A 27,912-nucleotide genomic window follows, 5' to 3' on the forward strand; every position below is an offset into this window, starting at 1 on the left:
TCTTTTCTAGCCCGATTTATTTATTGACAGCAGTTTTACTCTGCTCTTCAACCAAAAAAGGCTCCCGGAGAGACTTAAAAAGATTTTAAAAAAACAAAGCAAAACTCCCTACCCTCAAGCTCACAATCTAAAACACACAGTTAGAAAAAGGATTGAGAGGGAGAGGAATAAAGCAAACCTTGAGTACCTGTTCTTAATTTCAAAGTTCTTACAGGTGTTATAGCTGACAAATGAAGGTGAATCAAGCGCCCGGCAGCTGTTTCTTCTTTGGCTGATAGATGCAGCCAAGGTGGTTCTCCCCCTTGCCACGATATTCTTCCTGGAAGGTGGGCTGCAGCCCCTCAGTGGCTGTTGATTCTCTGGGCCACATCAAGGTGCTGGTGTTGATCTGAACATTCGTGGCCTTATTTATCTTGGGGAGGCCTCCTCCTGTAGGCCCCCCGCCCTGCACTACACATACATATTATTTAAGACTTATCCGTGAGAACCTGCTTAAAGCCCCATTTCAATGGAGGTAAGTTCTCTTCCACAAAGTGCCGGGCCTTTTGGGGTTTAGCCTTGAAACTCTGGATCACCTCCCTGCCAGAGGCCAACTTATGCACAAGGACAGCTTTTTTCCTGTACTCGTGTTGGCTCTTAAATTCAAGGGTTGAGTAGGCCTCTCCCTCAGTGTGTACTTTGCCAATGAACACACCAGGTTGGAGAATACAAGTTAAAATTTATTAATGAATTAATGTTGCAACATGGCACTCCAGCGCAAAATGCAAATTAAGAGTTCCCCGAACAAAGGGATCCTCTTGAATATATAGACTCTGATTACATCACTTTCTGAGTAATATCATTGGTCAGTGTGCTTATCTCTAATGGACTTTACTGGTCCCTGCTGTGTTAATCATACTAGGTTACATTACCAATACAAGGTAAGGTGAATACAATTCATGCGTCACAGCTTACATTCGATGCTGATTGGTTGAAAGTTTTTCCTTTGTCTAAGATGCACATAGAATCCACCATGCAGGAATGTTGGGGAGGTGGGTTTCTTAGCCTTTCACCTAGAGCATAGACTTATTCCGCAGAATGAAATTCCCTTTTACACACATCACTCTTGCTAAGATTTTTTTTATTGCTTGACTGTAGATTGTTGATGCAATGTGATCTATTTAGGTGTGTGGTTTTTTAGACTTCAACACAGCTTTGAAAATTGTCATCAGGTATTTGCATTACATGCCAGTCATCAGTAGATATCCCCAGTTCAGGATCCTCCCAGAGTGCAGGACACGGAATAACGGGCTCAAGTTAAAGGAAGCCAGATTCCAACTGGACATCAGGAAAAACGTCCTGACTGTTAGAGCAGTACGACAATGGAATCAGTTACCTAGGGAGGTTGTGGGCTCTCCCACCCTAGAGGCCTTCAAGAGGCAGCTGGACAACCATCTGTCAGGGATGCTTTAGGGTGGATTCCTGCATTGAGCAGGGGGTTGGACTTGATGGCCTTGTAGGCCCCTTCCAACTCTGCTTTTCTATGATTCTATGATTCTAGGAGTGTCATTGCAATGGATCCTCAGGACTGTACCTTTGCTTGTGCTCTCTTTGCACCTGTTGGGAGGTCAAGGGCTTGTCTCCCCTGGGAAGAAATTCATAGGCTTGGAGAGATCAACATGAAAGCCAAGGTGGAGTTCATTGTCCCATTTTGTCCTTCCTGTCGGTTTGATGTTAAACAGGGAGGGTTGGGGGGGGCGGGAGTGAGTGAGATCTGGATTCTCAAATGGTGAAGGAGGTGGGTGGAATATGGGCTAACAGGAGGGTAGGGCATTGTGCAATCTACTGATGAACCACTGCAAGTCACAGCTGGTGGAGCCAGCATATAAATCTGTGCTAATTGGCAAATGCAATAATACTGTAACTTTATTCTAACAAGAGTTCTCAGTGGGGAGGCTTTAATGAAACAATTATTCTTTCCAATAAAATAACAATTAGTGGTTGGGATTGAACTAATTGTTGCTAACCTGGAGCAGTGAAACACACAAAGGCGTCCAGAGCCAGCTTCCTTGAGAAGTGTGTCGCGTCTTGCTGAAAAGGCAAGGGCTGCATCCCATTGGCTGATCTGGCTTCAGAAAGGACACAGCCAGTAAGTTTTCTCTTGAGGAAGCCTCATTGGCATGACAGGGAGTGAGGCTTCCTCCCTCAGTTTTCACGCTACCTCGTTTGTGAAGACTTTGGCATAATCCCCTGGGAACCATTTCTGATCTGCCATTTTAGTCTAGATTCCACACTCTGCACTGGAGTTTGCTTTTTGCAGCCTGGGACATTGATGGAACAAAATCCATGGGCTCAACTCATCCTCCCATCCCACCAAGGACCCTTCCCTACAATTTTGTGTATCTGGGGTAGAGTGTAAATCCCCTTGGCAGGGATAGTTCCGGCCTAGACTTGCCAATGTTTGACAATCATTTCAAAATTTGGCAGGCTGTTAAAGAAGAAAATGGGAAATTGTGTGATAGTGATATAGCTAGCAAACAACTTTCTGAAATCAATGAAGACTCTTGTGGCACCTTAAATGTTAAAACATTTATCATGACTTAAGCGTTTGTGGTTAACAGTCCACTTCATTAGGTGCAAGTGTTATCCTGACATACGTGTGTGCGTGTGTGTGCGCGCACGTGCGTGTGCATGTATGTTTGTTTGGGTGTAAACAGTAAGGTCAGAGAGAAACTTGGCCATTTCATTGCTCACCGTTAAGTCCAGATCATTTATAAATATTAGAAAGTTCATAAGAACAGAAGAAGAGCCCTGATGCTGGATCAGACCAAGGGTCCACATAGTCCAGCACTCTGCTCACACAGTGGCCAGCCAGCCATCGGCCAGGGATGAACAAGCAGGACATGGTGCAACAGCACCCTCCCACCCATGTTCCCCAGCAACTGGTGCACACAGGCTTACTGCCTCGAATACTGGAGGTAGCACACAACCATCAGGGCTAGTAGACATTGATACTCTGCTCCAGTAATTGATCATTTATATAATTGTAGAAATATTAGTTCCCAACACTGGTTTTCAGAGGACCTGACTAACTTACTTCCCTTTTACCTGCTGGTCCCTATTCTAATCCATTTACTGATCTCTAAGATGACCTGGAGCTCATCTTGATGACAGCACATTGGTGCAGCAAGCCCCCAAGCTCCCCGCGTTTGAGTTCCTTTGTGTTTATCCCCATGTGAAGGATCACGCATGAGGGTTTGCCTGTGCACCCATGCCTCCTCACATCCCTGGGTTTTTGGGGTTTTTGTTTGTTTGTTTGTTTTTAAATTTTTTGGCTTCTCCGCATGCCGGAGAAGCGCAGAGGCGCCCACTGGCTGTCCCCCTCCCCCCCTGATCTGGGCAGATGGCAACAGATGCCATCGCTTCACTCCAGGTGGAAAAAGTCGGGGTAAGTCGCCAAGTTTTTTCAATCAAAGCTTCAGGGTCATGCCTTGGGAGGGCCCTGCGATGGCGGCTGCATCCTATAAATGACCTTCTGCCACTGTGGATCCACCCAGGGGCAACTGCCTCATCGAGGCTGGCCCCTGGCCTCTTGTCCCATGGCTGCTATGTTGACTTGGAATTTGGCTCTGGTGGTGAGATACATTGTCAAAAGCTTTTTGAAATTCAAAGTCAATATTTTTGACTGGGTCACCCTTGGCACATGCTTGTGGACACCCTCGAAGAACTGTTAAAAGTTAGTGAAGTAGGAGTTAGGTTTGCAGAAGCCATGTTGGTTCTTACTCAGCAAAGCTTGTTCTTCTATATGCTTAAACTGGGCTCACCTGCCTGTAATTTCCTAGGTTACCTGGATACCTTTTTAAAAGCTGGGTGTTTTGAGAAGTGGGATCATTGCTGATCAGATCTGCTCCTGCACCCTTGTAACCCCCTGCCCCACTTGTACATTTTATGACAAAGGCCCCAAGGGCATGATCCAATCTGGGACTACACCAATAGCATTTGCTGGCATGGCATGGCGTGTTTCCCCAGATGCCGCATCACCCCACCAGCTAAGGCCGCTGCCGTGGCACCAGAGGCTGCTTGCGAATGCTGGTGGTGCAATGACGTTCCTTTTAGTGCTGAATTGGTTACTGCCCGTGGTCTCCAGGGCTTCGTCCTCCGAATGAAACTAACCGCCATCTCCTTTTTAGGATAAATGTTTCATGATAAGAGCTATATTTTACAGACATTTAAGGTGATTTTAATGCTTTCTGGATTTAAAGTTTCCCAGAGAGAGAAAAAATGCATTATAAATCCGGGATATAAATGAAATATCCATCAAGCTGTCGTCATCCTCTCTCTCTCTCTCTCTCTCTCTCCCCCCCTTCCTGCCCATCAGGCTGCCAGAGGAGGGGCAGCGTCTGGACGGATGGCATTCTGAGGGCTTCGGAGAGCCACAGGTGGTCCTGGGGCACAGCCTGTCCACCCCGGCATTAGATGAAGGAGAGTATAATGGAACGCATATTCATTCCAACGGAGGCTTTGAAGAGCTTGGGTTTCCCCCGTCCCTCTCAGCTTCCTCCCTTTGTGAGTCATTTTCACTTCTCCACAAAGTGACCCATGAAGCAATTGCAGGAGATGAGATCAGGAACGATAAGCAGTCAAGTCAGCCAGTTCTGATGGTTACGGCTCTGAATAATTTTAATATGCAAACACGTGAAAGGCAAAGTTTCAGGAGCTGCATGCCAAGTGGGAGGGAAGCAGATTGCTCTGTGGAAAGGCCAAGCGTGCGGCAGGAGTGCGCCTCACGCCCCCTCAATATTCCGAGTCAGCTGAAAGCCGGGATCTCGGAGGGGAGCGTTCCTCCATCTCTTGAAGCACCAGAGCACCATTGACTGCCCTTGGCGGGACCTCGGGGGAGGTTACACGCAACCCTCTGCCAGCGGCAGGATGCCAAGTCCAGGATCTTCGCTGGAGAGGAAACCTGCCCACACGCCCCTCAAAGGGCGGGCACCTTTGGGCTAAAGGCTGGAAGGGATCCTGAGAGATCATCCAGCCATCTCTCCTGTGTTCTCCATCTAATGACCAACCGAGTATTTGCCTGAGCTGTGCTTGAAGGCCTCCTGAGATTCCACAATGCTACCCTTAGCTCACCCCTCAACTAATTTTGATGGCAGCTCTGATCCGCTTATTCCAGGGATAAAAGAGGACCAAGAGTTGACCCCCTCTTCCGTGAGATTTCTTTTTAGATGGCAAAAAGTCCCCTCCTTCCCCCAAGCTAAATTTCGGTGCATACCCATGATGGTGGGGCCTATGCCAAGTCAGGCCAAGAATCCCAACCCCCGCTTCCTCTTTTGGGGCGTCTTTGGGCAGGAGCTCACCAAGACCTGGACCTGTCCTGCTGCTGTCCAAGGAATGAACGCAGGACCAGCAACTTGCACAGCGCCCGGTCGCCATGGATTGCCACGACCCAGGTCCCTCCGGGCTCCTTTGGCCCACGGATGGTGGAGCTGCGGGAGAGGTGAGCGAGGGCTCAGGAGTGCCGGGGAAAGGCCCCCGGGAAATGCTTGCAGCCGGTTGAGCCGGAGCAGATGTGCCTCATGCATTAAGCACGGGTGAGCACGGGGGCAGAGAGACGTCTGCGCTGCCGTAATTCAATCGGGGGGACGTTATAATGTAATAAAGTGGGAGAGTGATGCCCTGCTGTGTAGGATAATTCATTCTTTCTGTCTGCTTTCAATGATGCACAGATCTGCTTAGTGGGTTTATGGAGATTTAATTTACACTATCGGATGACACAACTGAACAGCCCAGTGAAATACACCCCAACATAATACTCAGTGTTTTAAAGTGCATCCCTCTTTATGGCCTCATGTGTCACCAAAGAAAAAGGTGAACATCACTCATGTCACGCACAAATCACTGGAAAAGTTCCCTCCTGCCTGCCTTGCTCATTCCTCAGTTCCGTTTTCCCTTCTGAGGATATTTCGCCTCCATGTGTGTCATGTTCATCTCAGCTGCTTGCCTTCCCTCAGAGACCATCTTTGCTAAGGGCACGAGCCTCGTTCTTCTATGGCCAAGAGTGGTCTTGGGAAGTGGCTGTCACGGCTTCCCAACGGGAGTCTTTGCCCAGGCCTACCTTGACATGCTAGGCATTGAAGCTGAGACCTCCTGCATGCAAAACACGTGCCCCTCCCTAAGAGCCACAAGCATCCCACTCACTCAGAAGGCCTCATGGATGGCTCCGTTCCCTAAGAAAGGGGAGTCCGAAGGTCTTTGGGCCACTCGGTTCCTGATCATCAGCAACAGCGGCTGCCCTTGCAGCGATCTTGAGTTACTGGGTGGTGCCGTGGGCTGGTCGTGAACTGGGTGACTTCCCCGATCACTCACGAAGCTCCTGAGGCAGCCTTGGCTAATCTACTTCATACGGATGTTGTGGAGAAAACATGGTGTCGCTAATTCGGTATCCTTCCAGGAAGGGCAGGACCAGAGCTCCAGCATGAGAATGAAAATGAGTACACAGCAAAAGCAGAGGAATGCAATAAGAAACGTTTGCTTATCCCTAGTTAAACTTTGAAAATAAGCAATCCACATTTCCTGAAAGACCTGAATACCCTACAAATATGTTATGTGGATTACATAAGGACATGAAAACATGAGAAGAACCCTGATGCTGGATCAGACCCAGGGTCCATCTAGTCCACCAGTCTGTTCACACAGTGGCCAACCTGCTGTCAACCAGGGGCCCACAAGCAACAGCACCTTCCTGCCCATGTTCCCCAGCAACTGGTGCACTGAGGCATACTGCCTCTGGAGATAACATATAGCCATCAGCCCTAGTAGCCATTGATAGCCTTCTCCTCCAGGGATTTGTTTAATCACCTTTTAAAGCCATCCAAATTTGTGGCCATCACTACATCTTGTGGGAATGAATTCCATATTATTATTATTTATTTATTTATTTATTTATTTATTTATATAGCACCATCAATGTACATGGTGCTGTACAGCACCATGTACATTGATGGTGCTATATAAATAAATAATAATAATAATACAGAGTAAAACAGTAAATAGCAAGACCCTGCCGCATAGGCTTACAATCTAATAAAATCATAGTAAAACAATAAGGAGGGGAAGAGAATGCAAACAGGTACAGGGTAGGGTAAGCAGGCACAGGGTAGGGTAAAACTAACAGTAGAAAGTAACAGTAGAGGTCTGCACAACATCAAGTTTTAAAAGCTTTAGGAAAAAGAAAAGTTTTTAGTTGAGCTTTAAAAGCTGCAGTTGAACTTGTAGTTCTCAAATGTTCTGGAAGAGCGTTCCAGGCGTAAGGGGCAGCAGACGAAAATGGAAGAAGCCGAGCAAGGGAAGTAGAGGCCCTTGGGCAGGCGAGAAACATGGCATCAGAGGAGCGAAGAGCACGAGCGGGGCAATAGTGTGAGATGAGAGAGGAGAGATAGGAAGGAGCTAGACCGTGAAAAGCTTTGAAGGTTAACAGGAGAAGTTTATATTGGATTCTGAAGTGAATTGGGAGCCAATGAAGAGATTTCAGAAGCGGAGTAACATGGTCGGAGCGGCGAGCCAAGAAGATAATCTTTGCAGCAGAGTGGTGAACAGAAGCCAACGGACTGATGTGAGAAGAAGGAAGGCCAGAGAGAAGAAGGTCGCAGTAGTCCAACCATGAAATAACCAGCGCATGAACAAGAAGAGGCAGAAGAGACAGACAAAAATGATCGAATCCTGGCAATATTATACAGGAAAAATCGACAAGATTTAGCTACTGCCTCAATATGAGGAATAAAGGAGAGTGAGGAGTCAAAGATAAAGCCAAGGCTACGAGCTTCCTTGACCGGAGTAAGCGTAACATCATTGACAGTAAGAGAGAATGAGAGATGAGGAGAAGGTTTAGGAGGAAAAACAAGCAATTCAGTCTTTGCCATGTTAAGTTTCAAGCGACGATGAAGCAGCCAAGCTGAGATATCTGAAAGACATGCCGAGATACGATCGTGAACATCAGGAGAAAGTTCCGGAGATGACAGATATAGTTGTGTATCATCGGCGTACAGATGATATTGGAGGCCATGAGATTGAATAAGCTTGCCCAAGGGCAACATGTATAAGGAAAACAACAACGGGCCAAGCACCGAGCCTTGCGGAACCCCTACTGAAAGGGGAAAGGAGGAAGACGAGCTGCCATTAGTCAACACGCTGAAAGAGCGACCCGCTAGATAGGAGGCAAACCAGTTATAGACAGAGCCACAAAATCCAAGGTCGTGAAGGGAATCTAAGAGAAGATCACGATCAACCGTGTCAAAGGCTGCAGTTAGATCAAGGAGAATAAGAACGGAATAATGGTCTTTAGACTTGGCAGTAAGGAGATCATTGGTGATCTTAGTAAGGGCTGTTTCAGTGGAATGCAGAGGACGGAATCCAGATTGAAATGGATCCAAAGCAGAGTTACTAGAAAGAAAGTCAAGACAGCGAGAGTAGACCGCACACTCCAGGATCTTTGAAACAAACGGCAACAAAGAGACAGGTCGGTAGTTAGATAGAGATAGCCTATCAAGAGTAGGTTTCTTGAGAATGGGAGAGACTGTAGCATGTTTAAAAGCAGAAGGAAATGAACCAGAGGACAGAGAAAGATTAATAATATGTAGCAAGGAAGGGAGGATAGCAGGAATAAGATTAATAAAGACGCGAGAAGGAATCGGATCACGAGAACAATTGGAAGGCTTCGAAGAGCGCAGTATTGTAGACAGTTCATCGGCAGAGACCGAAGAAAACGCAGAGAAATTTGCAGGAGGAGCTGACAGATGAGGAACAGGAACTGGAAGAGGAGCAGAGCTGGCCAGATCAGAGCGGATAGTTTGGATTTTAGCATTGAAAAAAGAGGCAAAGTTATTAGCAGACAGAGAGGCGGGGAGAGATGGCGGATTAGGCTTCAGAAGAGAATTGAAGGACGCAAAGAGCTGCTGAGGATGCCTAGCATCCATAGTTTAACTATGCACCGCGTGAAATATTTTATTTATTTATTTATTTATTTATTGCATTTCTATACCGCCTCATAGCCGAAGTCCTTCTTTCAGCTGTCCAGAATCTCCCACTAATCTCCCATTGGGTTCTAGTACTACGGAAGAGGGAGAAAAATGTCTCCTATGTGCTTTCTCCACACTATGAGTAATATGGTACACCCCTATCATACTTCCCCTCAATCGCCTTTTCTGTAATGATACAGTTAATTGAAGGTAGCTAATAATGTGCGTTATTGCTTGATTATGTTTACACCTCACCTCCAAGAAGCACCTCACATGGCCCATCCCCCGTTTTACCCTCACAACAACCCTTTCAGGTGGGTTAGATGAGAAGTCACTGTGGGGCTCACGGTCACTGGGGTGAGCTTTGTCCTAGAGCCCGGGGGCATCACATTCAGTGGTTTTCACCTAGGTGTACGAAGAGCCACTGTGCATTTTGATTCCTCACAAGTTAAGGCCTTAAATCATCAGCAAGATTGGTCCCAGATATTCTTTTGCCACACAAAAGAGTTCTTAATTAATCATACCATTATACTCTCTGCTTAATTAAACTAACAGAAAGGTTCCCTTGGGCTAGTCCTCTCACTATTACAAATGACTTCACATAAACCAGAAGATGTGCAAGAGACATTCTCTGTGCTTTTAGTTCTGGAGGCAGTGTGTGTGTGTGTGTGTGTGTGTGTGTGTGTGTGTGTGTATGTATGTGTGTATGTGTATGTGTATGTGTATGTGGAGAGAGAGAGAGAGAGAGAGAGAGAGAGAGAGAGAGAGAGAGAGAGAGAGAGCTGTCTGTGCATGCACAAGGAACCCATGGTTTTACAAATCTGCTAGCAAGGGTGATATCATCAAGGTGCTCAATGCTAGGTCCAGAGAGGTCTAGTTCTACCATGAGCACATAAGTGTCTGCAGGAAGGGAAGGCAGTGGACGCCCTCTCCCTGGCTGGGCCATTATCTCCAGTTCACCAGCTTTCATTTCAAAAAAGCAAGTCTCTCGCCCTTGTAGAACCTTCTGGACTAGGGCCTTGATCCTGGATGCCCAGGTCTCGGGAGTGGATAGGACTGCATTTGCACAGCTAAGGCTAGTGCACCAACTCCACCTGTTCCTATGAATGTTTAATCTGGCCACAGTTGCACATGGCTTAATTATACTGTAACAGCGCTCTATGTGGGGCTGCCTTCGAAAACTGTCCAGAAACTTCAGCTGGTCCAGATTGCTGTGGCCAGACTGTGGCATGGGGCTGGTTACAGGGGGCATGCGTCTTCCTTGTTATAGCAGCGTCACTGGTTATTGGTCTGTTTGGGGGCACAATTCAGAGTGCTGGTTATGACCTAAAAAGCCCTACATGGCTTGGGACCAGGCTACCTGAAATATGGCCTTCTCCCATATTATCTGCCTGCCCAATTGTTAAGCTGTTCTGGAAAGGCCCATCTTTTGATTCCACCATCTTGGAGGTGTGTTTGGTGGTGACCAGAGAGAGGGCCTTTTCAGTGGCTGCACCCAGGCTGTAGAACTCCCCGCCAAGGGAGGCTAGGTACACGCCTTCTCCAGGTTCACTCCTAGAATCAAAGAATAGTAGAGTTGGAAGGGGCCGACAAGGCCATCGAGTCCCACTCCCTGCTCAATGCAGGAATCCATCTTAAAGCATCCTTGACAGAGGGTTGTCCAGCTGCCTCTTGAAGGCCTCTAGTGTGGGAGAGCCCACCACCTCCCTAGGTAACTGGTTCCGTTATCATACTGCTCTGACAGTTAGGAAGTTTTTTCCTAATGTCCAGCCGGAACCTGGCTTCCTGTAACGTGAGCACATTATCCCATGTTCTGCACTCTGTCATGTCTAGCCATGCTCCCCTTAGGTTGGGGGAAGGAGTTTCAGGTGATCCATCAGAATCAGATTCTGAAGCAGAAGAGTTGGTGCCAGAAACGTGCCTGCCTATACCAGTGAGGGAGGGAGCTCTTACGGGCTCTTCACCAGCTGGGAATGAACCTTGAATGAACACCCAACCAATGGCCGGATCTACACCACTGCTTTAAAGCGTGTTATAATGTTTTTGAAAACGGTATCTGGAACTCTGTGTCCTGGGCCCCAACAGTTGTCAAAACTCTTATAAAGTGCTTTAAAGCAGTAGTGTAGATCCTGCCTAGGACCTCCTTCAGCAGCAGATCTGCTTCTATGCCAATGACTTGCTCGAACAAAAATGCTTTTACCTGCTGGAGGAAGGGCAACAGAGAGGGAGCCAAACAAGACTCCCTGGGCCAGGAGTTCCAGAACTAGTGAGCCGCCTCTGAGAAGGCCCTCTCTCTCATGTCTCCACCAATGGTGGAGGCACCATTGTGCCTCCATTAGTGGTGTGGCAGAAAGAAGGGCCTCCATTGAAGATCTGAAAGCCTGGCAGGCTCCGATGTGAGTACACAGCTCCAGGGGCCTCCTGTGACTTCCATCCCAAGGAAACTGGACCTGGCAGGCAAGTACCGCGTCCTTTCCATTACTCAGAGAATTGGGGAGCGTGCAGGACAATAGATACGGGGAAGGGAGGAGGATCTGAGAATTAAGGAGCCCTCGTGGGCCACCAGGATCTCCAGAGAGCATATTGCCCGTTTTACTAAGAAAACAGAAGCATAATGTTAAGGTTGTTCAAGTGTTAAGGAACCAGCAATTTATAGGCATGTGTACAATCAAGAGACCTTCTTCAGGACTTGGGAGTGCAAGGAGATGCTGTTAATTGACAGGGGAAAGCTGCTGTGCCACATCCTACAAATGAGATGCCAATGCAGGGCAACCATGAAGGAGCTGCAGCTGTAGAGGTAGAACGGAGTGAGTGTGAATGGTGAGTCCAAAGGAGGAGCCAGCTGTGCTCTGAGGTTCTCCAGAAAAGAGAGAGGGAGAGGGAGAGGGAGGGGGGGCTGCATCTCCTCTTGACAGGTCCAGCCTCAGGAAGGAGCAGGCTAAAAATAGCAGACGTCGTAATGAAAGGGAGAGAGAGATTAATGGTTATTGTTGTACACAAATGGGTAATCAGGAAGGGAACAGCTCTGGCCTGGTGTCTAAATTTAATTTACGGATATACAAATCTCTGCCTAATGAGAGTCTAGCAAGTATATTATGTGACGGGAAAAGAATCCCCGTCTCTGAAAGAAATATTCACTGATTTCACCCATTACCTCGTATTCTAAACAATGCGAAAAGACAGGCGATAATGTAGGACTATCCGAGGAAAAGCAGGCGTTTGTTATCCCAACCTGCTGACAGAGCATCCCCGAAACGCAGCTGTTTGCAGAGCAGAAGCGAAATTTGGAGGGGTTTAAAATATTTTTTTGAGATAATTTTGTGGGATAAGCTTGAATTGGTTTTTTTTCTCTCCTAAAATGTGATGGGATCCATTTCATAGTGTGCTGCTGCTGCTGCTTTAAAAGAATGCTGTTTTGCACTTGGATGGCGACAGCATGTGCCTATGAGAAAGCGGACAAGATCCGGATCGCCGTTCTGGGAATGTCTGAGAATCTGCAACACCTACGGGCTGGACTGGAAGGAAATAGATTCAGCAGAGATGAAATGAAGTCCTTCTTTACCCAACAGACAATAAACTTATTTACTGTCTCAGGATCTGGTCACAAGCTTAAAAGAGATGAGACAAATTGCAGGAGGAGAAGGAGGAAGAGTGGGAGACACGGAGGAGGGGAGGGCTATCAGGAGCAGCTATCGGCCTTGATGGCAGCTACAGGGAACCAGCAGGTGGTATAGCACGAATGCCATATACTGAGGACAAACATAGAATCACAGAATCCTAGAATAGAAGAGTTGGAAGGGGTCTCTAAGGCTATTGAGTCTAACCCCCTGCTCAATGCAAGAATCCACCTTAAAGCATCCCTGGCAGAATAGAATCATAGAAGCCAGATTCCAGCTGGACATCAGGAAAAACTTCCTGACTGTTAGAGCAGTACGACAATGGAATCAGTTACCTAGGGAGGTTGTGGGCTCTCCCACACTAGAGTCATTCAAGAGGCAGCTGGACAGGCATCTGTCAGGTGGATTCCTGCATTGAGCAGGGGGTTGGACTCAATGGCCTTGTAGGCCCCTTCCAACTCTGCTATTCTATGATTCTAAGAGTAGAGTTGGAAGGGGCCTATAACAATATGTATGCATGTATTCATTCAGGGATGCATCCCCTGCATGCTATGCTAAGTAATAAAACTTCTATGGGTGGTTCAGCACTTTCAAACTTGCTTGTGGCTTGGCTGTTATTTTAATGATGTATTAGTTATATGTTTTTATTCAGTTTTATGCATTTACTGTATTTTATAGTATTTTTGTATTCAATGTTGTTCCCCACCTCGATCCAAAGGGAGAGATGGGTAAGAAACAAGTATATCATTTTCATCATCATCATCACCATCTCCTCATTGGCTCTTATTGGAAAAGGGATCTTGGACTCTGCAAACGTGACCCAGCAGGATGATCCACTTGGCCCAGACCTCTGAGATCCCACTGACAATGTCCTGTGTGTGGCCGCAGTAAAGAAGGCAAACTCCATGTTAGGCATTATAAGAAAAGGAATTGAGAATAAAACAGCCAGTATCACACTGCCTTTATGCAAATCTATGGTGCGACCACACTTAAGAATACTGTGTACAGTTCTGGTCACCACATCTGAAAAAGGATATTATAGAGCTGGAAAAAAGGCAGAAAAGGACAACTAAAATCATCAAGGGGCTGGAGCATCTCCCCTATAAGGGAAGGTTATGACAGCTGGGATTGTTTAGCTTGGAAAAAAGGAGGCTGAAGGGAGACATGACAGAGGTGTATAAAATGGTGTGGAGAATGTGGATCTCTCTCTCAAAATACTAGAACCCAACGGGGTCATATCCCATGAAGCTGATGGGTGGGAGACGCAGGAGAAATAAAAGTAATTCTTCACACAGTGCATAGTTAAATTATGGAATTCACTACCACAAGATATAGTAATGGCCACCAATTTGGGTGGCTTTAAAAGGGGGTTGGATAAATTCCAGGATGAGAAGGCTATCAATGGCTACTAACCCTGATGGTTGTGTGCTACCTCCAGTGTCCGAGGCAGTAAGCCTATGTGCACCAGCGGCTGGAGAACATGGGTGGGAGGGTGCAGTTGCACCATGTCCTGCTTTGTTGGTCCCTGGCTAATGGCTGGTTGGCTGCTGTGTGAACAGAGTGCTGGACTAGAGGGACCCTTGTTCTGATTCAGCCTCAGGGCTCTTCTGATGTTCTGATGTCCTCTCTCCATGCTTCCTTTTCAACAGGGACTTCTGGCCCCAAGCATTGTTTTAGCAGGTTTTATTGCTTAAGGCTTAATTGCTAGTGTTGGGGAACTCCAATCCCTAGCAGAGCCTGACTACGTCCACTAGTACCCTTGACATCCAACATCTACAGCTGGGTTCTTCCAGAATCTCCTTGGAGTAATGTGTCACTTGACATCAGCCCACGGCAGTAGCCGAGCCCTGGACCTGCTGCCATACCGCTTCCGCATCCTTCTCCTTCCCTCTGCTCCAGGCCACACACAGCCTAAGTAAGAATGCAGCACGATCTCTGTTGACTCGCATTCCAAGAAAGCGGCCAGAGCATCAGAACGGATGGGTCGCATGCCCTGGAGCAGTGCCCAGATGCCATGGGCTTCTTGCAACAGCGCGTTAAGGGCATGTTCAAGCATGCCATAGCTACACACATGGCCACGTTCCCCTCTGCCCCTTTTAGCAGATTGTGCAGGAAGCCAGTATGAGGCAGCATCAATATTTGATGCCCTCAAACACTCTGAAATATTTACAAGGGAACTCCAAGGCAAATGCGGCCAGTGAGCAGCTGGGGTAGCAACGGCCTCTTGCACGCTTGATGCAATGTGGCTTCCCTACTGACCTTCCCTTTCCAAGAGCAACACCAAGCATTTTCATGCATGACGATCATAGAATCATAGAATAGTAGAGTTGGAAGGGGCCTACAAGGCCATCGAGTCCAACCCCCTGCTCAATGCAGGAATCCACCCTAAAGCATCCCTGACGGATGGTTGTCCAGCTGCCTCTTGAAGGCCTCTAGTGTGGGAGAGCCCACCACCTCCCTAGGTAACTGATTACATTGTCGTACTGCTCTAACAGTCAGGAAGTTTTTCCTGATGTCCAGCCAGAATCTGGCTTCCAGTAACTGAGCCTGTTATTAAGTGTCCTGCATTCTGGGAGGATCGAGAAGAGATCCTGGCCCTCCTCTGTGTGACAACCTTTCAAGTATTTGAAGAGTGCTATCATGTCTCCCCTCAATCTTCTCTTCTCCAGACTAAACATGCCCAGTTCTTATTTATTTATTTATTACATTTTTATACCGCCCAATAGCTGAAGCTCTCTGGGCGGTTCACAAAAATTAAAACCATAATAAAACAACTAACAGGTTAAAAGCACAAATACAAAATACAATATAAAAAGCACAACCAGGATAAAACCACGCAGCAAAATTGATATAAGATTAAAATACAGAGTTAAAACAGTAAGATTTAAATTTAAGTTAAAATTAAATGTTAAAATACTGAGAGAATAAAAAGGTCTTCAGCTGGCGACAAAAGGAGTACAGTGTAGGCGCCAGGCGGACCTCTCTGGGGAGCTCATTCCACAACCGGGGTGCCACAGCGGAGAAAGCCCTGCTCCTAGTAGCCACCTGCCTCACTTCCTTTGGCAGGGGCTCACGGAGAAGGGCCCCTGTAGATGATCTTAAGGTCCGGGCAGGTACATATGGGAGGAGGCGTTCCTTCAACTAACCTGGCCGCAAACCGTTTAGGGCTTTAAATGTCAATACCAGCACTTTGAATTGGGCCCGCACCTGGACTGACAGCCAATGAAGTTGTAAAAGGACTGGCGTAATGTGATCTCGCCAGTTCTTTTAGCCTCTCATAGGGCTTTGTTTCCAGACCCCTGATCATCCTGGTTGCCCTCCTCTGAACACGCTCCAGCTTGTCTGCGTCCTTCTTGAATTGTGGAGCCCAGAACTGGACACAATACTCTAGATGAGGCCTAACCAGGGCCGAATAGAGAGGAACCAGTACCTCACCAGTACGATGCTCAGACATTTATCTCCCTCCGACAGGGCCTTCCAGCACATTGAAAAAAAGAGGACGTGGTGGTTATATTGACTGGTGCACTGTGGAAAAAACAAAGAACTAGTGTGCATTATTATTATTATTATTATTATTATTATTATTATTATTATTATTATTATTTTTTGTGTGTAGCTTAGGAAAGACAGCTCTCCTCCTCCTCCTCCTCCTCTCACTCCTGACACCGTGTCCTCTGCCTTTCTGCTTCCTTTCCTCCTCCCCTCTTTCAGTTGGATCCTTTTTACTAATTGCGTGCTTATAAAATGTTCACCCAGTAACTCATATAAGGTCCAAAATACCGAAACGTTACCTTCTCATAATATGTTGTAAGTTATAACCAACGCTGAGCCGAAAATGTGAAAAGTTTAACTTTCAGCTGATGCCTTAGGGCAGGACGGGCAGTGAATGAAGGGTGAACGAAGGGTGGAGGGGGGCAGAGCTGTGAAGGCTCCTCAGCTGGTGGCCACAATTTTGTTTTGTTTATCCCCCAAATGCTTCTCAGAATGACACGATGTCATAACAAGGCACATTCTGGAAATAACGAAGTGGCAGCTGTCATTGAAAAAGTGGAAGGAGTGGGGGGGGCAACTGAATCCCCCTCCATCCTAAACTTTGCCTCAGTCTGAAAATAAGCAAAATGGATTAGTAATTTCATGGTTGATGCATGGGACTGTGAAATGTGTGTGTGTGTGTTTGGGGTGGGGGTGGGGAATGTCCCAGCACTAAGCAAAAGCCTTGCTCCCATTGTGGAACTGCACGGCCCTCCTGGACCCGGATTTATCGCCTCCCTCCAAACCATAAAAAGGCAACCGGGAACATTGACTCATGGCTCCCATAAAGCTTTCCTGGAGCTTCCCCTGCACACACCTTCAGCCTGTCAAATTTTCAGGAGGTGCTGGGGCTCAAGCAAGTCCCCACAGGTGTTCTGCATGGGGAGGGTGGCTCCAGGGGCAGTCAGGGATTCCAGGGTACTGGAGTGACCCGTTGGCGGGAAGAGCGGGTGGATGCAATAGCCGATTCGCAGGTGCGCAGGGGAGGAGAGGAGTAAAGATGCATGAACCCTAAGAGCGCACAGGTGTAAGTGATCAGGGCTTCACACGCTATGGGAACGAAGGGGGATAATACGAGGGCAAAAGGGCAGGTGTGATGGAGCTTTCCGTGACGTTATTTCACAGCCAAATCTGAGTGCTAGTAAGATGACATCATTGTGACACGATGGGCAGGGATCATACAGCAAAAGAAAAGATGCCCTAAAACTGGGGGGGCGGTGGTGTGGTGGCGGTGGCGGCATCGAAGGTCCATTTCCCGTGTCCAAAATGTCCAGGTACAAAGCCTGTGCACTAATGCTCCATCTTGAAGCACGGCTGCGCCAAAGCCAAGTGCGGCAGCAACGCGGTCGGCCAGCTCTCACTCCCAAAGATGCTCCTGTCGAAAGGCAGAATGATTTACTCCCAGGTAATTACGGGAAAGCGTTTTACGGCTGGAGGCAATTGTCATAATTCTGCTTAGAAATTAACTCCCCTTTCAAGCTGCAACATCATTCAGAGATGGGAGACAATAGAGACAGGTTGTTCATTCCCGGCACGGGTGCCAGCGCTGATCGCTTGCGCAATGATTTAGAGGCACGGATGCCAATGCAAGCGAGCACTTAACTTTGGCGAAGGCAAAAGACGGGTTGCCAGGAGGCAAACAGTGGTGGTCGGCCAAGCCCCCTTGATTGCAGAAGGCTGGAGCGGCAGGCGGGGAGGGGGAACGCAGCAGGCTCAGGTGCGCAAACCTGCAGAGCCTTCTGTTTACCAGAGAGTAGTTCACCATCTAAATTTAGGCCGGTGGCTTCCAGACAAGTTTTTTGTCATGCAATCACCTGGTCTCATTCACAGAATTTTAACAGCAGTGGTGGTGTCTGTGTGTCTGTGTGATGATGTCTTGCATTTGTAATAAAGCTGCTGTGTTCCCCACCCATCTTTCTTTCCATAGTCAAGATGGCGGGAGAGGAGTGAGGATCTCTTCTCGGTCCTCGCAGAGTGCAGGACACGGGATAATGAGTTCAAGTTACAGGAAGCCAGATTCCGGCTGTACATCAGGAAAAACTTCCTGACCGTTAGAGCAGTATGACAATGGAATCAGTTACCTAGGGAGGTGGTGGGCTCTCCCACACTAGAGGCCTTCAAGAGGCAGCTGGACAACCACCTGTCAGGGATGCTTTAGGGTGGATCCCTTCATTAAGACGGGGGTGGCCTTATAGGCCCCTTCCAACTCTACTCTTCTAGGATTCTGTGATTCTAGGCTAAGAGACCGAGGCCACATCCAGAGAGTTCATGGGTGATGCGAGATCCAAAGCAGGGATATCCTTTTTGATTCATGTTCACAGGGCAATCGCAAGCATGCTTGTTCAAAACCAGGGGCTTACTTCCAAGTAAAAAGGCTGATGTTCTCGCTGCCAGTCTCGTAGATGCTCCATTAAGCAGCCATCAGCCAGGAAAAGAAGTGCTTCATCCTAGAGCCACTGATCTCATCAGCACCAGCAGAATTAGTTCCCAACGAGCTGAAGAGGGGGCTTGTTATCAGCATCACCATTTCCCACTGATTGGATTATAATTTGCACAGAGCACTGATTTCCGATTCGCTGTCCATGTTTTATCCTGACAAGGGAAGCCACTCTTGGGTCCAGCTGCTCTTGCCAAGTGCTCCAGGCAGGAGAGGCTCACACACTTAGAATCATAGAACCATGGACTAGCAGGGTTGGAAGGGGCCTACAAGGCCATTGAGTCCAACCCCCTGCTCAATGCACGAATCCACCCTAAAGCATCCAAGACAGATGCTTGTCCAGCTGCCTCTTGAAGGCCTCTAGGGTGGGAGAGCCCACGACCTCCCTAGGTAACTGATTCCATTGTCACACTGCTCTAACAGTCAGGAAGTTTTTCCTGATGTCCAGCTGGAATCTGGCTTCCTTTAACTTGAGCCCGTTATTCCGTGTCCTGCACTCTGGGAGGATCGAGAAGAGATCCTGGCCCTCCTCTGTGTGACAACCTTTTAAGTATTTGAAGAGTGCTCTCATGTGTCCCCTCAATCTTCTCTTCTCCAGGCTAAAACATGCCCAGTTCTTTCAGTCTCTCTTCATAGGGCTTTGTTTCCAGAATAATGGAATAGTAGAGTTGGAAGGGGCCTATAAGGCCATCGAGTCCAACCCCCTGCTCAATGCAGGAATCCACTTTAAAGCATCCCTGTCCAGCTGCCTCTTGAAGGCCTCTAGGGCGGGAGAGCCGACCACCTCCCTAGGTCACTGGCACGTCCAGCACTTCCCTGGAATTCTCACCCGAGAGCAGCAGCAGCAGCACCTCAAAGAATGGCCGCTGCTTGCAAAGCAGCGCATGTTGCAATCCAGGTTGTGGATTGGGGCTCTAAGATGGAGGCTGAGGAAGGGGGAGGTGTCCGTGGCACATTGTGGGAGTCGACAAAACCACGAGCTCTGTCAGCAACTTACCTTCTGCTCCCCATAAGGCTCTGCAGAAGTCGTTACTGGGCTGATAAGGCCTTCAGTCTTATGGAAGAGGCAAACATCAAGGCGTCCCTGTAAGTCCATCCGCACCATCGCCAGTCTAGAGATAATAGCAGACGTTATGCATGGGGGCCCAGAATAAGAATCGAAATGCAGTGGATTGGGAGGCATCAGATCTGTGCCCCCGCCGACTATGACTTCCTCTTCCTTATAACTATATCCTTCCTTTCTGCATACAGTTCATTCAAAGGTAGCTTACAATAAGTGCAAAACAGGCACAATAATGCATAATACACAAAGCAACATACGCGCACAGTGCACAGATATTTATTCATTGAATGCATTTCTCAGCTCCCTTTCAAGACTGAAAACCATGGTGCAACCATTCGTACAATACTGTGTCCAGTTCTGGTCACCACATCTAAAAGAAAAGTGGGGGGGGGGAGAGAAGGGACATTATAGAGTTAGAGAAAGTGCAGAAAAGGGCAACTAAAATTATCAAAGGGCTGAAGCATCTTCCCTATGAAGGAAGGACACAGCAGCTGGGATGATTTCACTTAGGAAGAAGAAGAGTAAGGGGTGTACAAAGTTATGCATGGGGTGAAGGATGTGGATAGAGAGACATTTCTCTCCATCTCGCATAATACTAGAAGCCGGGGTTCAGGAAACTGATTGGTGGACAATTCAGGATAGATAAAAGGACTTCTTCATACAGTGCATAGTTAAACTATGGAATTTGCTACCCCAAATTGTAGTGATGGCCACAAATTTGAATGGTATTAAAAAGGGGAGTGGTCAAATTCCTCGAAGAGAAGGCTATCAATGGCTACTAATGCTGATGGCCATATGTCACTTCCAGTGTCTCAGGTAGCAAGTTGCATATTTGCACCAGTTGCTGGGGAACATGAGTGGGAGGGTGCTGTTGCACCACGTCCTGCTTTGTTGGTTCCTGGTTGGCCCCTGTGTGAACAGAATGCTGGACTAGATAGACCCATGGCCTGATCCAGCCTCAGGGCTCCTGTTATGTTTTTAAGGCTTACAGGCTCGGAAGCCATGTATGGTCTTTGTGTGATGTCCAGCACCATCGGGATACAGAACTCAACCTGGCCTGACGTTCTGCTCAGGGCTCAATGGTCCCTTCAAGCACAGAAGAGAGACACCAGTGAGGATCCCCAAATCCTAGCAAAGGACACAGATGCCCCACGCCCCACGCTTCCCCTGATTTGGATTCCGCAGTGGCTGCCCATGGCCCCAACCCACAAGAGTTAAGAGGGCAGGCTGGGGAGGACAGAGAGACGGACACCCTGGTTCCTTTCCGGCTTTACGAATACACTCAGCCTCCCTGCTGAGCGCTCAGAGAATGTGCTGCTCCCCCCACCCGGGTGGGGCTGTGCTGCTTCTGCCATCCGACTGTGCTCATTTCCTATCTCTATAAATCAAGCATGTTGTGCTTTTGCAAATGCGCCTCCCCCCCTCCCCCCTCCCCCCACCGTGCTGCTTCCTCTTAAAATGCAGAAATCTATTTAGGAAGATAAATTGCCCTCCAGCTGCAGAATCTGTGAGTTTCTGCTCCACTGCATTTTTAAGCTTGGTGTGTGCATGTGCGCGCGCGCGTGCGGGGAGAGGGATGGGATGTTTTTAAAGGCATGTACTGTGCATCCACCTTGCGCACCCTCCCACCCAGGTATGAATTAACTCGGCTTGTGCGAGCACCACAGACCTCAGTGCATGCAGGAGAGGTCTGTCAGGCCCTCAAAGCTCTTTGCAGGCTGGCTGCTCACAGCGGGAACCATGGAACTGACCGAGGAAGGAGCCTTGCCCTGCGTCAGATGCTCGGTCTGCATGCCCTGTCCTGACTCCAGGCGCTCAGCAATTCCGCAGGCATTGCTGATAATAGGGTGCTATATTTTAATTCTACTTCCAGTGGATTGCCAGAAACAGCTCTCTCATGGAAGCAGCTACAGCCTAAAAGATTCATCCAAGGAGCGTTTATTGCAAGCTCATTTCTGGGCACTCGGAGGTCCCTCCCATGACGGTCGTCTGCCTCTCTTGCACCTTCCGCCCCTTCTGGCCTTCCTTGCACCACACGAAAAACCAGAAAAAGTCCGGTGGCTGCTCTCTCTCCTGCTGCGTGTGGGAGAAGCAGCGATCACAGCGGGCGACTGAATGGGCCTCGTGCTCCTTGTTTACTTCCTGTTTGAAAACAAGAAGCAACTGAGTGTCCATGGAGCAGCGAGGGTAGCCAGCATTCGTCAGCGGTTCTTCCAAGGTGTGATGGAGCTTTAAGAACATGTCCAAGGGCTGCTCCCAGGTGGAGAAGTTCATAGCGCTACTGATCCGAAGGAAATGTGCAGCTTTTCTGCCTCTACGTTGAAGGTGTTTATCTTATAGAATCATAGAACAGCAGAGTTGGAAGGGGCCTGCAAGGCCATCGAGTCCAACCCCCTGCTCAATGCAGGAATCCACCCTACAGCATCCCTGACAGAGGGTTCTCCAGCAGCCTCTTGAAGGCCTCTAGTGTGGGAGAGCCTTCTGGAGTGTTCTGTGAATCATGGGACAGGAGTGGACATTTCAAAGCTGAGAAAAGCATGAGTCTCATTCCCCTTTTGAGGAGTTCCAAACATGGACAGGGTTCCCCCCCCCCCCGATTTTGTATTTGTTTCAGCTTTTAATTCTATACTTGAATATTTCATTTCATTTTATTTCGTTTACTATATTTCTATACTGCTCCATAGCCGAAGCTCTTTGGGTGATTCACAAAAATTAAAATACATTACACAAAGTACAAAACCCACACATGCACACCTGTATGTAAAAATATTTTCTAAGCCATCAGTCAAATGTTCTCCAGGACTTGTTTAAAAACTCATTGTTTGCTGCCAAATGCTTGAGAGCAAAGGGCATTTTTAACCAGGCGCTGAAAAAGATGGCAGCGTTGGCGCCTTGTCTGGGGAGCTTTCCATAATTGGGGTGGGGGGCACCACTGAGGAGGCCCTGTCCCTTGTTGCCTCCCTTGGAGGGGGGCCTTAGATGCTCAATGTGATGTATGAGTTGGTTCATGCTGGGAGAGGCGCCCCATCAGGTGTTGTGGTACCGAGCCATGTAAGGAACTATATAGAATCCTAGAATCCTAGAAAAGTAGAGTTGGAAGGGGCCTATAAGGCCATCGAGTCCAACCCCCCGCTCGATTTCTTTCCCATCGCAGGATCGTATTATTGCCACCATGCCCCCTTGACGCCTTCCTTCAGGGCAGAAAAGGCCTTGCCCCTGCCCCTGCCCATCCCAGATGGCATGCGAGGCTGCAGCCTGTGGGGCACAGGACACCACGTTGCTCCGTGTCAGGACACGTCGTCCTGTGCAGATGGGGGCTGGGGTGGGGCCAAAGGGGCTCTAGGAGCTGCTCCCCCCTGTTGGCCAGGCCTCTTGGCCCCTTCACTGCTGGTGCAGCAGCACGAGGGACCCCGCGAGAGGGCAGGGCGAGGAGGAGGCCGTCCACTTCTCCAGAGAGGCAACAAAAACCCCGACGGACAGTAGCGACCGGCCGTGCAGCAAATGGCCAGTTGGGCCAGAGGTTTGGTGCTGGCCGAGGCCGTGCAGCAAGCAGCCCCAGCCGGCCATGGCGGTGGCCTAGCCAGACAAGCAGCAGCGCCCAGGACGGCAGGCTGCCCCACAGCGGGCGGGCCATAGTCGGAGCGCCCTGGGCCCCAGCGTTGGGCATTGGGGTGAGAACTGCAACCGCTGAGGGCGTGCCACCCGAGTGCCAGCTGGCTGCTGGGGCCTTGTCCTCCGCCTCCGCCTCTCCTGGCGCCCCGCTGAAGCAGGGCTGGGCAGGCCAGGACCACGATCAGGGCCTTCTCGGAGCAAGCGGCCCCCGCCCCTCCGACAACCCAGCGGGTCCTGGCTTCGACTACATGGACCGACAGAAAGGGGGAGGGCGGAGGGGGGAGGGCGGAGGGAGGGCCACCCAGAGGTTGGCCCGTGGTGGGGCAAAAGGGGCTATATAAGCCCACCATGGCCTCAGCCAGCCCGCTTTGTCCCTCCTGCCCTTAGTTTTCGCAGCCCAGGACCTGCCAGTCGCATTTGGGCTGAGTAGCAAGTTTTTGCCTGAGTCTCAGTCGGCCTGGTTTGCAGCTATCCTGTGCTGTGCAGCTGGGGATCCGTGCAGCGAGGTCCAGGAGGGGAGGGTGCCAATCGGGCTTGGATGGTCACCGTGGCGGGGCTGGGAAGGGACAGGGGAAAACCAGACCAAGGGCAGAGGGGAGCCCTGGCGGACACCTTGGAGGTGACTGGGGTTCTTGAGCCATTCAGGGCTGTGGGACATGGGGGTGGGTTCAGGGCCTCTTCGGGAAACCCCCCCCCGTCACCTTAAAGGTTTCTGAGGGTGCTCAACTTTGCCCATGGTCCGGTTCCCCTTCTGCCACACAGCCCGGCCATTGTGGCCCATCCTAAACCCGTTGGGGTTTAGGATGGGGGAGGGGAGTGTATCAGGAGGGCCTGTCTCTCTCTGCCCCTGAACCAGGCGTGGCCCCAGGCAAGGCGTCCTGCTTCTCGAGTCCATCGGTCAGCTTGCAAACGGGGGCCCTTTTGTAGCTTGCTGCTTTTGAAATCCTTTCACAAAATAGTCCTTCTTGATGAAGCACATTCACCATTCTTTCTCCCATTGCTTTTTTTTCCATTTAAAAATATATATCATTTTGATCCAGCTGTGTCTCCTGTTAAATACTGTCACACCAAATGACAGACAGAAACTGGGCTTTTCTACTAATTAGCTCTTAAGAGCAAAAGTAGCGTGTGGAGAGCGAAAGGGTCTGTGAGGGAACCGTCCATTAGCATCGGGGGCTGTTTTCGGAGCCCCGGAGAAGCTGGATTGATCTGCACAATTGGAGCCAAAGGCGAGGGCCGTGGGAAGGCCGCACGACCTCCGGATGGCTGACATCGTTTGTTTGACATCCCAGGATCTGAATTTTGTTCTTATTTTTGAAAGCAAAGTTTTAGCTTCCTCAGGCTACAAAGGGAAGTGGAAAGATTCAATATCTGGTGACATCACAAAAGATGGGGCTGAGAGCTTCGGAGCTAGCGAGCGAAGCGTTCAACTCAAGCGGCCAGAAGGGAGGATCTAAGATGGAATCGAACCGGCTCTGGATTTGAGGAGCCCACTGGCGCAGTGCTCCCCTGGCTGTAACCCTGGCCCGGTGGATCGCTTTGATTCCCCCCCAGTGCTCCTAGCACAGCATATCAGTGGAGGATTGTGGGACATTAAAACTGGCATTCACAGATCCTGCTACCTGTCCTGATGAGTGCTGGATGATGATGATGATGATGATGATGACAACGATGATGGCTTTTAAAGAGCAAGCAAGGCAGGCATTAGTAGTGGGCTCTGCTGGGCTCTAAGCCCCAGTTGCAGATCCTCAGGTCCAAGGCCAAATCCAGCACACATGGCGGTCTCAATCTGGTCCTCCAGGACTCCCCGGATGGCCCCACCCCTTTCTCCCAACTGCCAATCAATTGGAGGTTTCTGGCTTTTATTCATGAGTAAGTGGGAATTTGAACCCCGGTCTCTGCAGTCCTAGAGTGACATGCTGACCACTGCACTACGCAAACTCTCTGAGATGTACTTATTTCCTTCGCCCTGGAAGGTGGCAAAGAGCAGGGCCTTTTTAGTGGTGGTGTTACCAGTGCTGAGGAATTCCCTCCCTATAAAGACCCATTGCGCAAGTTCCCTGTTGAGTTGTAGAAGGGTGGTAAAGAGTTTTGTTTTCTGGAGTGCCTTTCCGGAGTAGTCCTGGACCCCTGGTTGTCTTTCTGTGGTCATTTTGTCATTGCTTCGGGTAACAATAACTATCCTGAAAGTCCGTTGTGGCCGTAGCGCAGGATATAAATGCAATAAATGAAGCGAAATGAAGCAAAGCAGCAAGCTTGGGGCTTGGTAAGTGTAGTGCCACTCAATAAACATAATTCCACTGTGACCGTTTACAGCAAATATACAGCAATTATCCTGCAATCAGATGTTAATTGCCTTTTGCATCTGTCTGCCCTGGTGGAGCCTCTTTTGACAGAATTGGCTCAAAATATGCAGTTGAGTTTGGGATGGCTTTTTCAGCTCATCCCCACCACAACACCTTCCTCCATTTCCTAATTAAAAAGTCATTCCCAAGGGAGGTCATTTACAGCCGATGATGGGGTGAGGCTCTTTGGCTCATCATTCCATCCCTGGTATAAGGGGACTCATGATCTCAGTCCATGGCAGAAAGAACAGAACATAGATGCTTAGAAACAGAATGTATTGAGGAGGGGATAAAGCGAACACGGTCCAGCACAGACCCTCTGCAGGGCTGTCTGTATATAACCTGTACTAATTGCCAGAATGGGAGGGGGGGACCAGTCATGGCCCAGCTGGACGGCTCCTCCTCAGAGGGGAGGTGGATGACCATTGCGCCCCCTTGCCACCAGCAAGGCCCAGGCTCTGCCAGGAAACCAAGAGGCGCCCGAGCCTTCAGGGGTGACGACCAGCGGAGGACAAGGACTCTGCCGCAGAGGTACAGGGAAACACCCAAGTCCTCGGGAGAGACGCCGCCTGAAAAGACAGGAGTGCAGAAGGAGTGCTGGACTGAGCCGGGGGTGGGGTGGGGCTGTGGGAAGTGGAGGACCTTTTCAGCTTGGCTTGATACTCAACTGCTGCCTTGACTAATGCCTGGGATGAGAACTTCTGCACTGAACTCTGACTCTCCTTCCGTCTGCTCCCTGCCCACTGTGTTGCCTTGGAAACTTGTTCCCTGTGACTGGGGCCATTGAGACCTTGCCTTTTGCCTCATCCCTGTTTATGCTGATCTCTCCAAGCTGGAGGAACGGGCATCTTAAGTGGCAAATGTGGTTGAGTGTAAGCAAGTGTAAAGTCATGCATGCTGGGGCATAAAAATCCCCACTTCAAGTACAACCTGATGGGATCTGAGCTGTTGGTGACTGAGCAAGAAAGAGATCTCGGGGTCGTGGGGGATAGCTCGATGAAAATATCAACCGAGTGTGCGGCCGCTGTAAAGAAGACAAACTCCATGTTAAGCATTATAAGAAATGGAATTGAGAAGAAAACGGCCAGTATCAGACTGCCTTTGTACAAAACTATGGTGCTACCATGCTTAGAATACTGGGTACAGTTCCGGTCACTACACTGAAAAAAGAGAAGATATTATAGAGCTGGGAAAAGTGCAGAAAAGGGCAACTAAAATGATCAAGGGGCTGGAGCATCTCCCCTAGGATGGAAGGTTACAGCAACTGGGATTGTTTAGCCTGGAAAAAAGGAGGCTAAGGGGAGACATGAGAGAGGTGCCCAAAATCCATGCATAGTGCTTACCCTGCCCTGTGCCTGTTTGCATTCTCTTCCCCTCCTTATTGTTTTACTATGATTTTATTAGATTGTAAGCCTATGCGGCAGGGTCTTGCTATTTACTGTTTTACTCTGTACAGCACCATGTACATTGATGGTGCTATATAAATAAATAAATAATAATAAATAAATAAATAAATAATAATAATAATAATAATAATAATAATAAGTGTGGAGGATGTGGATATAAGGAGCACATTAGAACCAGCACACAAACTGAAACTCAGTTAGCCTTCATAAGAACATAAGAGGAGCCCTGATGCTGGATCAGGCCAAGGGTCCATCTAGTCCAGCACTCTGTTCACACAGGGGCCAACCAGCTGTCAACCAAGGACCCACAAGCAGGACAGGGTGCAACAGCACCCTCCCATCCAAGTTCCCAAAATTCTCTAAATTTTGTAATGGAGTTTTCCAATAAAAATGTGTACAAAAATGTGTGTATTAGTGGGAATAACATTATAAAGCATTATACTGGGAACATTGTTTGCCAAAAATGAATGCATTTGAAGGTATGCACACAAAAACATGTAAAGGGTTTTTGTGCAAACATTTATTTTTAATGAGAGTTCAGCCCATCTTTCTCATGTATTATGCCCCAGCACATGTAACCAAGGACCTGCATGTTCCTAAGGGTGGGTGAGGAAGGCGAGATATACTCAGACAATGAACACAAAGGCACTCAATAAGAGAGAGAGAGAGAGAGAGAGAGAGAGAGAGAGAGAGAGAGAGAGGGAGGGAGGGAGGGAGGGAGGGTGAGAGAGAAATCCTGGTTGACCATTGCCCTCAACACCTGTTATAGGACCGATGGGTTATCTATGGGAATCGCCATGTTGGTTTACTGTTAGGGACTTTGGATGTTTGTTTTTACGTTGTTCACTTTTTTGTTTTGTTTCTTGCATTGCATGGATGGATCTTCCTGCCTGCTCCAGGGATGA

The sequence above is a fragment of the Elgaria multicarinata genome, chromosome 2 (assembly GCF_023053635.1).
Source record: "Elgaria multicarinata webbii isolate HBS135686 ecotype San Diego chromosome 2, rElgMul1.1.pri, whole genome shotgun sequence".
Lineage (NCBI taxonomy): Eukaryota > Metazoa > Chordata > Lepidosauria > Squamata > Anguidae > Elgaria > Elgaria multicarinata.